Genomic DNA, 12,168 nt, shown 5'->3' on the forward strand with positions numbered 1-12,168 from the left:
GGAGGCCAGGCTTTATCTAGGCCAATACGAAGTCCCTGAAGGATTTTGGTGGTATAAGTGGTTAAGAGCTACATCTACTAACCCAAAGGTCAGCAGTTCAGATACACCAGGCGCTCCTTGGAAACTCAGGGGCAGTTCTACTCCGTCCTATAGGGTCAAGTATGAGTCGGAGTCGACTTAACGGCAACAGGTTAGGTTTTTTTTTTTTTTTTTTAATATATATATTAAAGAGCCCTTGTGGTGCAATCGTTCAGTGTTCAGCTGCTAGCCAAAATGTCTGCGGTTTGGACCTACCAGCAGCTTCAGGGGAGAAAGACCTGGTGATCTGCTTTTGTAAAATTAGAGTCAAGAAAACCCTGTCGGGCACTTCTACTCTGTCATATGGGGTTGCTGTGAGTCGAAATTGACTTGACGTCACCTAACAACGTATTTATGGAACATATATTTCACTCCTTTTGGAACCTAACATTTCTGTGCTTTGAATTAATAACTTCATGCATTTTTCTTTCATTGCTGTATACAGCTTACCTGTTGAATTCAGGTAGTAGTGACTGAAGGAAGACAGAATTGATTTTTGTCCTCATCAGACAGTTAGTACGAGAGAATGTTTAACTGTAATGTATGTGAAATGAACAGAAATATGTTTCAAAATGTTTTATTTCTTTATGGTCAGTATTTTTTGTACATCCTGTAGAAATATGTCATTCCGTGTATTTTCAGGCACTTGGGGAAATTTAGGGGTATGAATTTCTTTTTAGAGTTTGTGTGAATGTATTCTTGTTATTAATTGTTGCTGAAGTAAAGAGGAAATGATATCAGCAGATGTGTGGAGCTTTTAGTCACACTGAATACACTGTTCATTTAGACAAAAAGATCATTTCTCAATTCAAATCAGAGTATTCTAATTTAAGGCTTAAATCAGTTGTGTCATAATCTCTATGGAAACAAAGCTTTCTACTGTGTAGTAGTTGCATAAGTAACTCATTTCCTCTTCTAGACACCCAAATTGTAGATGCAAATGCTTCCTTTTCCATTTTCTTTCAAGAACTCTCTTAAAATAGAAGAAACTTTAGCCAGTGACATTTGTTTATATGTTTTAAATTGAAAATAATCTGTTCAGATCTCCTGCTTACATAGTCTTATAAAATGGTTAAAACTTAAACACCGTTGACCAGCTCAGTTTCTTTTCCTAGATTCTTTTCTAGTTCTTAGCACAATAGCATCATGGGTCTGTGTAATGCTCCCTCCAGTTGAGTTGTCTGTTTTTTTCTTACTGATTTTTAGGCATTTTTTTTTTTTTTTTGTATATTGTGGGTATGAGTCCTTTGTCGGTTGTATGTTTTGTAAATATCTTCTTCCACTCTGTGTCTTGTCTTTTCACTCTCTTAATATGGGGTCTATTGAAGACCAGAAGTTCTTAATTTAAAAATCTAACCTTAACAATCTTTTTCTTTGTGGTTAGTGTTTCGTGTCTGTTTAAGAAATCTTTACCCATTCCCTAAGGCTCCTCTCTCTCTTTTTCTCTGTTTTGTTTGTTTCTTTTTATCCAATTCTTTACCCCCTTTCCCTCCTGCTCCCCATAGGCAACCATTCTGATGTATTCAGTGTATGTTATTTTCTTTTTGTGTGTTCTTAAAAAGTACATACTGTTGTTAATGTGCTTATGTCTTTTTAGCTTGTGTAAACAGTATTGTATTAAACATATTGTTCTTTTTTCACTTAGCATAAGTTTTTACAATCCGTCATGTTACTATCTCCCATTTAGATATACCCAGGTTATCCGCAACTCCCTGTCACCATGCATAACAGCAGACAGACATCTTTGCATATTGTTCCCTTATGGATCTTTGTGAATAGACCCAGACATCTCACTTCTGGGTCATAGAGCATGCAAATACAGGCATCGCTGGCTTAACCTCAGTAATCAGTTCCTGTAGATCAGATGTTCTAAGTGAAAATGTCAAACAGGAGCCGTATCTGATTACTTCAAATGAGAAAAATTGTAATTCATTATAATTATATAGTTCAACTCAGAACCCTCGAACTATTTCCAAACACATAGCTGGAATTTAGTAAAATATTAGCATAAGTAGCAATCTTGCATGTTTAGATGTAATATATCTAAAACATCGTTTTGCAATTGCCAAACAATATGGCCATTAACAAGCGGTTGCTTTGCATGCACTGAGGGCAGTCTGCCTGCCCTCCCGTAAACTTGCTGCAGGAAGGCAGAGTGGCCACACAGGGGATGACGCGTGGATGCTGCTCTGTCCCCTCTGACACTCAGTGCTTTTCAAAATGCTTATGTAATTTTGACTTTTATGACATTCTACCAAGTATATTTGGATTGAAATTTGAGACTTCCTGTATATCATTTTGTTAAATATGTATTGATCTTTGGGGACATAAGTATATATGTTTCCTATGTAAACACCAGGCAACTCCTGGTCAGGATATTGCCTTTAAAGCTTAGGAAGACTCAACCCTGGAAGGCGGTAGTCTCTCTGAGACACTTCTAGCCTTCATTATTGCTGCTGTTTGCATTGAAGAGGCAGGCAGTGATAATCCAAGGCATGGGGGACAAGGCTACAGTCACTCCCTCCTCTCCATCCACCATTCCCTGATACTGCCATCCTCAATTGGAAGGCCTTCATCTGCCCCAGGGGTTCTCACAGTTCTGTTGATGTTGTTAGTTTGTAAACTGTAAAATGCCCTCTCTTTCCTGTCATTTCTCCTCTGAAGCTCAAAGTTCAGTTTTCTTTGGAATGTAAAAAAAGCCTTCTTTACTCTTCTGAGATGATTATTTGCAATGTAGGTTAGACATGATTAGTAGAGCAAAGTGTTCTAAATGGAAGATTTAAGAAAAAAAAAATAGTGTAGACCAATTGCCGAGATACTTGCGTAGCTTTCATAAAAGAGGACTAGGAGATGGTTTTAATGTTGGAATCCTGGGTTGCTGACTGTATTCAGAGGGGCAGATAGTTTAACACAGGAAGGAGATTGGAATGAACTATTGGCTTTTTATAGCATTCAGTCTGGAAACCTTCCTACCAAAAGCCGTGATGGAGATAACGTGTTTGGCTCTACACCTGGTTGAGGATTTCTTCACTGCTCTAGAACCAAAGCAGGTGCTTCATGAATGGTTGGATATCCCCTTCCACTAATAATGGCTTTAAGTTATGGAGAACTTAACTGTGTGCCAGGCGCCAAGCAGAGAGGTGCATACATGTTAGCTCATTTAATCTTTACAGTCACTATTTTCTAGGTAAGATTTAGTAAAGTGGAAAGAAACTTGCCCAAAGTCATGGGAGGGGGCAGAGTTCAAACCCCTGTCTGTTCTACCTCAGGAATACTGGTTATGGGAACAGTTTGGCTGATTCTAGATAATTCATTCTGTGGCTTGAGTTGTCATTCTCCATGTAATTCTTTTTGGATACATCAAGGTTCCTTAGCTAACCTGGTAAAACCTAGGCTGGCATTTGCAGTCAGGATGCTAAGAGTGATCAGGTAGGCAGGCAAGCAACTGCAGAACGTTCTAAACAAGGTTCGCTGCTTTCTGAGTGTGCAGTGTGTTACATAAACACGGTTGGTAAATGTAAATATGCCTGAAATAGACTTGTCCCAGAGAGAGGCAGGATACTAGTTTGTTAATTTATAGTTGGGAGTATTCCTTGGGAGTATCCTCCCCAGGAGGGAGAAGAGTAAATAGTACTGAGTTCTCACCATCTGGCTCCCCAGGCAGCCTGTAGACCCTCCGCCTCATTCTGACAGGTTACCGGTTTCTTCTTTCTTGGGGGACAAATAAAGGGGGGGGGGCTCTAGTGTGGCCTCCGTGAATATACCTGAGATTTCCATAATTAGATTTGCAGATTCTTAAATCTCAGTGGCACATTCAAAGAGGATCTCATAGGTTCAATTATCCTACAGTTGGCTATTCTCATATTTTATGGGTTAATTCTTACTGGTTTTACTTTCAGAGAACCATCTTATTTCAGGGTTTTAGGAAAATCTTTATTCATCCAATGTGCCAAATACAGTAATATGATGTTGAAGAATTGGGTGCTTTCTTATATAGTATTTTAAGGTATGAAATTAATGGTTTTTACTAGACATTACTTTGTGTTCCAAAAGAAGTAGCTCTTTGGAAAAATATAGTTTTAAAATGCCTTAAAGTATGTATGAAAAATTACAGTTTCATAACATAAACTTCTTGGAAAATCTTTACTGACGATATTTAGAATTTATTGGGCATTAACTCAGTGTCAGGCATTATGCTGAGTACTTTAAATAGCTCATTTAGTCCTAGGGAATCCTAGCAAAAGCAGCTAGGAGCTTTGCCTCAGGGTAGAGCTTGGTGCCATCTTGTGGGAGGATCTGGAAAGTATCAAGCTGATGCATACCAGCTTCTTTCCACTGGGGTGCCTTGCAGAACCCCAAATTTCTACACAACATTAATCTAAAACTCAGGTATCAGAACTCTAGTCTAGGAATTGTGGATCTGATTGTGTCCTGTGCACCAGCAAGTTCTGATGACCCTGCCTCTATATCTATCTACTTGTCTCCATGGCAACTGCTGGGCCAGCCCACCATCGTCTCTGGCTTGGACTGCTGCTACACGAGCTTCCTAACTGGTCTCCTTGTTCCTACTTTCACTAGTCTTCTCATGCAGCCTGAGGGATTTGTTTAAAAAGTAAAAATCGGATCATATCACTTCCTGTATAAAACCCTCCACTGGCTTTTCATGAAATTTAGAATAAAATCTAAATTCCTTGTCCTGGCTTAGACAGCTCTGTATTGTGTGGCCTCTGCCTACACCTGATCTCATCCTGGCCCTCATCCCCTTCATTCTCTCAGGTGCCCCACCTTGTTCCCACGTGAGGTTCTGTGCACCTGCAGTTCTCCCAGCCTGGGTGCTCCTTCCTCCACTGTTTCCATGGCTGGTTCCTTCTTTTCACTCACATCTTAACCCTCGGTATTACTGGCTCCAAGAGGCCTTCCTTGGCTTTCTGATCCAAAATAGCAACCCACTCCTGAAACTGTTGTCCTGAGATAATCTTTAAACATTAAAGCCAAAAATATCCCCTGAAGTTGTCTTAAAACTAAGCAATAGGTTAGCTTAACTGGCAAAAAATATCTGCCTTGAGCATTACGCTCTTTTAAGAACTATCTGTGTGGGATCAGATTGACAGCAGCAACTCGAATGACATAGGAACCTTTAGGGGACAGCGAGTGTATGTTATGGGGGAGAAACACTGAGAAAAAGAGGGTGAGAATGGTTGCATAACTCGAAGAATGTAATCAGTGTCACTGATTTGTAAATGTAGAAACTGTTGAATTGGTGTATGTTTTGCTGTGTTTATTCTCAACAGCAACAACGAAATACATAGCAGTCCAGTTACTCTCCATCATGTCTCTGTGTTAAGTAGCGAAATTCTCTGTCTTGTTCTCTGTTGAATCCCCATTGCGTTGGAAACCTCTCGATAACATGGTGGACACTTAATACAGATGTGTCAAGTGGATGAATGCTGTTTTCCAGTGTTCTTAATCTTATTCCAGCTAGATATTGGTTAGGGTCAGATGATTTTAGACATTTCCCTGTGGAATATGAAAAGGCCATGGTAATTAAATTCAGACAGACCTGAGCCCTGTTCCTACCATTTTCGCTTACTGTTTAGCCATAACAGCGCTGAGCTTCAGTTTCTTCATCAACAAAATGGAATTGATGAGCTTACCTCATTAATTGATGAGGACCCTGCCAAAGAGGTATTTCCCCTCAGTCCTAGGTCTAAATTGGATTTAAATATGATTAGAAGCAAATTATTTAACATATAGTAGGCACCTTCTTTCTCTCTTAAAACTGATGGTACCTTGTTGTTGTTTACATTTTATTCTTCTCAAGGACAGTGTTAGGTATCTACACAATGTTAGCATATAACAGAGTAACAGGTGGTCCACAAATGTCTTGATTAATTTAGTCTCTTCTCCACCTAAGAACTGATGTCACCTGACTCCTGTCCTGGCCATGTCCCTTTAATCAAGTTATCCCTCTTTGCCAGAGAGAGACAAGATGGCCACCAGTATACAGAGAAGGTCCAGTGGGGACAATACAGTTCAGGTCAAAATTTGATTTATGTCTTTACTACAGTTATTAGGTCTGTATAGTTAGTATAGAGTTAATTGATCCCAGGATAAATTTATGTTTCTAATAAGGGATGTAGAAAAAGGAGACAGATGCATGGTTCTTTTGGGGTTCCTAGAACTTAGGCCTCTAATGAGATTCTTTTCTTTCTTTTTGCTTCATAATGAAATAAAGTATATATGAAAATACTCTGATAACTAGAGAATGGTATATACATATATGTATGTGTGTACGTATATATATGTATGTATGTATATGATTTCTAGATAAATGATTTTTTATTCGGCTAGTATGTCTGAATGCCTGCCACGTGCCTGGACCTGTTTTGGGTATTGGGAATGTAACAATGAATAAAACAGACAAAACCCCTGTCGTAGAACTTATATTCTAGTGGAAGAGACAGACAATATAGACAATAAATAAGAAAATAATGTAGTATGTCAAATAGTGATTAAGAGCTAAGGAGAAAAACAAAACAGGGCAAGGGATAGGAAAGGTAAGGGGAGTAGACATTTAAAAAAGAATGTCTACTCCCCTTACCTTTCCTATCCCTTGCCCTGTTTTGTTTTTCTCCTTAGCTCTTAATCACTATTTGATATACTCTTCTCCCACCCGTCATCCCCAATCAGGATTTGTACCATAATAACTTGGCCTTCGAGTGTCACATCTAAATGATGTTAGGTGAGTTTAGCAAACAAAAGAAATCTGGAATGTGGTTTGTCAAAGTATCTAATAATAGTTTATTTCATGTTTCTGTTACCCATATTTACTGAAAAATTGAAATATAAAAATGCAAATAAATATCTGTCTTGTCTGATATCCTAATTTTACGATCTTTTTAAAACAATAAACTCCATAAAGACACCAATACTTAAAAATCCTGGACTAAACTGAACACCTTGTGTAATTACCAGTATCAGCTTTTGAACATACTATTATTACCTAAAAATATCACTTGCTTTGAAGCTGAAAGATTAAATCAAAGCTGTGTCATTAACATTGATTTGAAAATGACTATCTCCTTCTAAATACTAATGTGAAAAATAAATTATTTTTAGGAGGACTATGACCTGAAGCATTCAGTCAGTTTGGTTGTGATTTTCTTACATAAGGAAAGGATGAAGACAAGAATTCCAGTAGTTCCAATCCCTTATCCAGGGCAGTTGGGAAGTTGTTTACTCTTTGAGGGCCCACTGCTGACGTCTGCTCACTGAGTAATGTCATCAGATTTCCTGGTGGTGGTTATTTTGGGGGGGCAGTGGTAAGTAGTTGTCCGGCTCCAATGGGCCTGTGCTCCACAGAGGTCCTGAGAGCCGGATATACCCCGTAGACAGGATGTAAGGTTAAATGCTGTCTAGTTAAGTAAATAAAAGTGTTCATGGTAAAAGCATTGCTGAAACAATTAACATTTTAAAGTCGTACTGCTAAAATTATACTGAGGCAAAAGTCATAGTCTTAAAACTTTTTAAACATAAATCTGTAGCTTCTTTTATTGCTTAAAATAAATCCAATGGTGAGTTATTTTTGTAAGTTGAGATCATGAAGTTACGCTGTCCTTGGTAAAAGTAAAGCTATTTCACCAACTGCTATAGTTGTTTTTCCAGGAGTGATGAGTTTTTGCACTGAGCCATCCATATATTTATCTTGTCCTTCAGCTCGTGACCAACACTATATAGATATATATATTTTAATCTCTCTAGTCATTAACATTTTAAAGAAATTATTACTGCCTTTATTTCCCTCCTGGTTTCCTTAAATTTGGTCTGTCAGCTGCCAACTTTCTTAAATGTAATAATTTTAAAGCTTAGTATGTTTAATTTTTTCTTGTTTCATGACTAAAAGATTTGACTATGAATTTTGCCTCTGAGTATGATTTAGACATATCCTGTAAGTTTTATTATATGATATTCTCACTTTTATTTTTCAAGTGACCTGTAGCAATAGTTTGCATTTCCCTCTTTAATTCAGCAGCTGTGTAAGATGATATTTTTTAATTTGTGGGAAGGAGGATAATTTGTTGCTGTTTAAACTTGTTTTTAACTTTTGGTTTGATTGCCTTGTGGTTAAATATAGCAACACTACACTTCTTATGAATAAATACTGGACAGTTTTTACTTTGGGGAATATGTTTTAAGGTTTTCTTTGTGACCTAATTATCATATATTTTTACAATATTCATATTTTCTAGTCAGATTTTATTTTTTATCTACTTGATCTTTCATAGTGAGTCCCGTTCTGTCTCCCATCAAAGGCTGAAGACCCCGATTCATGTGAAGGCCCAAGTGCTCTCTAACCACCACTTTGTCTTCCATAGTAGCAGCTCCTCCTGGCGATGGTTTTTCTGCCTTTTTTTTTTTTTTTTTTTTGACTGTATTCTTTTTTTTTTAATTGTACTGTAGATGAAGGTTTACAGAACAAACTAGTTTCTTATCAAACAGTTAGTACACACATTGTTTTATGACAATGGTTAACAACCCCACGACATGTCAACACTCTCCCTTCTCTACCCTGGGTTCCCTATTACCAGCTTTCCTGTTTCTTCCTGCCTTCCAGTCCCTGCCCCAGAGCTGGTGTGCCTGTTTAGTCTTGTTTTGTTCCACGGGCTTGTTCAATCTTTGGCTGAAGGGTGAACCTCAGGAGTGACCTCATTAATGAGCTGAAAGGGTGTCTGGGGGCCATATTCTCAGGTTTTCTGCAGTCTCTGTCAGGTTGCAAGTCTGATCTTTTCTTTTTGAGTTAGAATTTTGTTCTACTTTTTTCTCCAGCTCTGTCCGAACCCTCTATTGTGATCCCTGTCAGAGCAGTCAGTGGTGGTCGCTGGGCACCGTCTCATTGTTCTGGAGTCAGTCTGGTGGAGGCTGTGGTAGATGTAGTCCGTTAGTCCTTTGGACTGATCTTTCCCTTGTATCTTTAGTTTCCTTCATTCTTCCTTGCTCCTGAAGGAGTGAGACCAGTGGAGTATTCTAGATGGCTGCTCACAGGCTTTTTAGACCCTAGATGCTACTCACCAAAGTAAAATGTAGAACATATTCTTTATAAACTATATTATGCCAGTTGAGCTAGATATTCCCCGACATCATGGTCGCCACAGCCCTCAGCCCAGCAATTCGGTCCCTCAGCCAGTTTGGATGTGTCTGTGGAGCTACCATGACCTTACCTTATACAGGTTGTACTGGCTTCCCCAGTATTGTGTACTATATTACCCTTCACCAAAGTTTCCACTTATCTATTGTCTATTAAGTGTTTTTCTAGCCCTACCCCTCCCCTCCCTTGTTTCTTTTTGTGTGTAAACCTTTTCATGAGTTTTTACAGTAGTGGTCTCATACAATATTTGTCCTTTGATGATTGATTTCACTCAGCATAATGTCTTCCAGATTCGTCCATGTTATGAGATGCTTCACAGATTCATTGTTTTTTATTGTTGCATAATACTCCATTGTGTGTATATACCATGGTTTGCTTGTGCATTCATCTGTTGTTGGGCATCTAGGTTGTTTCCATCTTTTTGCTATTGTGAACAGTGCTGCAATGAACATGGGTGTGCATATGTCTGTCTGTGTGACGACTCTTATTTCTCTACGATACATTCCTAGGAGTGAAATTGCTGAATCATACGATATTTTCTGCTTTCTCTTATGAAACTGTCCCGCGTACTGTGGAAAATCAATGCAAAATGAGTTTCCTTCTCTTTCTTCTTCCTGAAATATGAGCAATTCCATTGTAGTTTCTGAGCAGCAGGCCAGTCCCATTCCTTGTTCTTTCATTCATTCTTTGCTCTAAACTTTATTCATAAAAACGAACAAGCTGATCATTCAAATTGGTCTCTCTCAGTGCGTCTTGCTTTCCTTCTCACTGTGAAAGTATGACTGTATAGTGCAGATCTCTCTCTTTTAAGACTCTCTCTGCCCTTTTGGACCATCTTTTTTTAGAAATTCTGGCTTGGGCATCCATCTGGACCTCTCCGCATGAGGCTAGCCCATGGTTACACAGCTCAAGAGGATAGATGGTGCCCTGGGCTGTATGATCGTTCACCTTCTACCCTGCCAGAGAGGTCCTTCTGTCCAGTCTTAGTTAAGCATAGGGGCAACCCTCATTGCTTCTTCCACCTTCTGAGAGATGAGAATGATTTCAAAGCAAATCAGAAACTACGCCAGTAGCCCATAATTAGCAGGCATCAACTTCTAACAGTTAAAAATATACATGGGTTTCCTCTATCACTGAACAAATTTTGTTACATGTGTTTACTGTAGGATAGATCACTGCTGGAGGTGGGCAGCCAATTAGAAGCACCTTGTACGAAGTCTTATGGTTCATTTTTCTAGGTATGGAATCATACAATCTCCAGAGACCCATGGTAGTCTAGGGTTTCCATCAGTATATACAGTATCTCAGGGAAAATTGTAAAAAAGTGTTTGTTCCTCAGAGTAGCAGCCCAGCGTCAGGGTTCATCTCTTGGAGCTGAATTTTGTCTGCCACCCTCTCCTTCCCTGGGCTCCTTTGTGCAACACACAGACTACCCAAACCTGTCAGTGGTCCTGGGTTTGCAGCACACGCTATAGAGCAAAAGAGACCTAGGTCAGAATACCAGCTCTGCTACTTGCTGGCTGTGTGGCTTTAAAGCAATTTCCCAGCTGTAAACTCTTAAAAGGTTGTTATAAGGATTTAACAAGATAGTGTACGTATAGCCCTTAGCACAAGGCCTAGTACATGCTAAGCCCTCCATGGGCACTAGGATTATTATTACTTCTTTGAGGGGTTGGTTATGACCATTATATTTATCTTTGTGTGTTTTAGTGTTAAGTTCTCAAATGGGTGGGTAAGCTTGTATTGGAAAGTACTGTGCTAGGTAATGGGGATATAAAGGCAAATATATTGTTCTTGCCCTTGAGAAGCTCGTAACTTCTTTGGAAGGATAAGTATACGTGATAGACCAGGATAAGTGCCTTTTAAAAGCAAGCGAGGGAGAGTTGTTAGGGTCAGATACATAACGGCTCTCTCAGACACATGGTTCCAGCCATTCTCAGATGGGCAAAGGAACTGGACCTAGAGATCCTACTGACAGTTTAAGAAGCTTATGAAGCCTTATTATAGTATTTGAAGTTATTCTTAATGAAATAGATTATCGTCTAAGAAAATATAAATTACTAAAGTTGTCGCTGGGAAAACTTACATAGACCTCTACCATGGAAGACGTGGAAAAATACAGTGCCTTTGGTGCCCTGGTTTAGGGGAGAAAATATGATTCTTAGTGTCAGGATGACAGAAAAAGATATTAGACACAAAGAAGAGAGATTTGTGTTTGGCTTCAGAAGTAAAGTGAGCAGTCTGGACCAAGGCACAAGGGCAGAAGGAACATGCTAAGCTGGGAGCATCCAGGACACTGTTGTTGCCCCTGCACAGGAGGGTCAGGGAGGAGACTGTGAGGTGGGAAGGGATCTGTCCAAAGAATTGGGGACCAAAGTTCTTGTCCTGGCTCTGCCATTTATTTGCTGTGACTCCATAGACTAGTCACTTCCTGTCTCTGGGCTTCAATCCCCACCACACTTCTACTCTTGACACACATGGGGTCACCATGAGTCAGAGTCGACTCAGTGGCAGCTGTTGTGCGTGGTGGTGTAAGATTAAAAGGGTTGACTATTTCTCAGTAAGGCTTCTCAGCTCTGACATCCCATGATCTGACTGCTGGACTTCATTATTCACGTGCCATTTTAGATACAAGATTTTATCATTTACCCTGGGAAAGTGGAAGTAAGGATGGAGGTATCCAGTGCTTATTCAGTGTTTACTCTTTGGAGGCTCTTTAGATTGTAATCTTGTTTGATCTTTGTAACAAAAATATTATTATGTCCATTTTACAAATGAGAAAATTGAAGCCGAGGGAGGTTAAGTAAGTCACTGAAAGTTGCCCACAGCTAGTGGAAGACAAAGCCGGGATCAGAGACTCATTGCGTTTCTCCCTCCCTCCTCCCAGCCACCCCTGGACTTTATGAGGAGCTCCCTGGATTCCCCATAATTATTTCTCCGCCTAC

General features: G+C 39.4%; 1 protein-coding gene across 5 annotated transcripts in view; it reads left to right on the forward strand.

Moving 5' to 3' along the window:
• The window catches only part of PDE8A (phosphodiesterase 8A), a 134,242-nt gene that overhangs the window by 43,243 nt on the left and 78,831 nt on the right, over positions 1-12,168 (forward strand). The window lies entirely within an intron of this gene.

The sequence above is a fragment of the Loxodonta africana genome, chromosome 13 (genome assembly GCF_030014295.1).
Source record: "Loxodonta africana isolate mLoxAfr1 chromosome 13, mLoxAfr1.hap2, whole genome shotgun sequence".
NCBI lineage: Eukaryota > Metazoa > Chordata > Mammalia > Proboscidea > Elephantidae > Loxodonta > Loxodonta africana.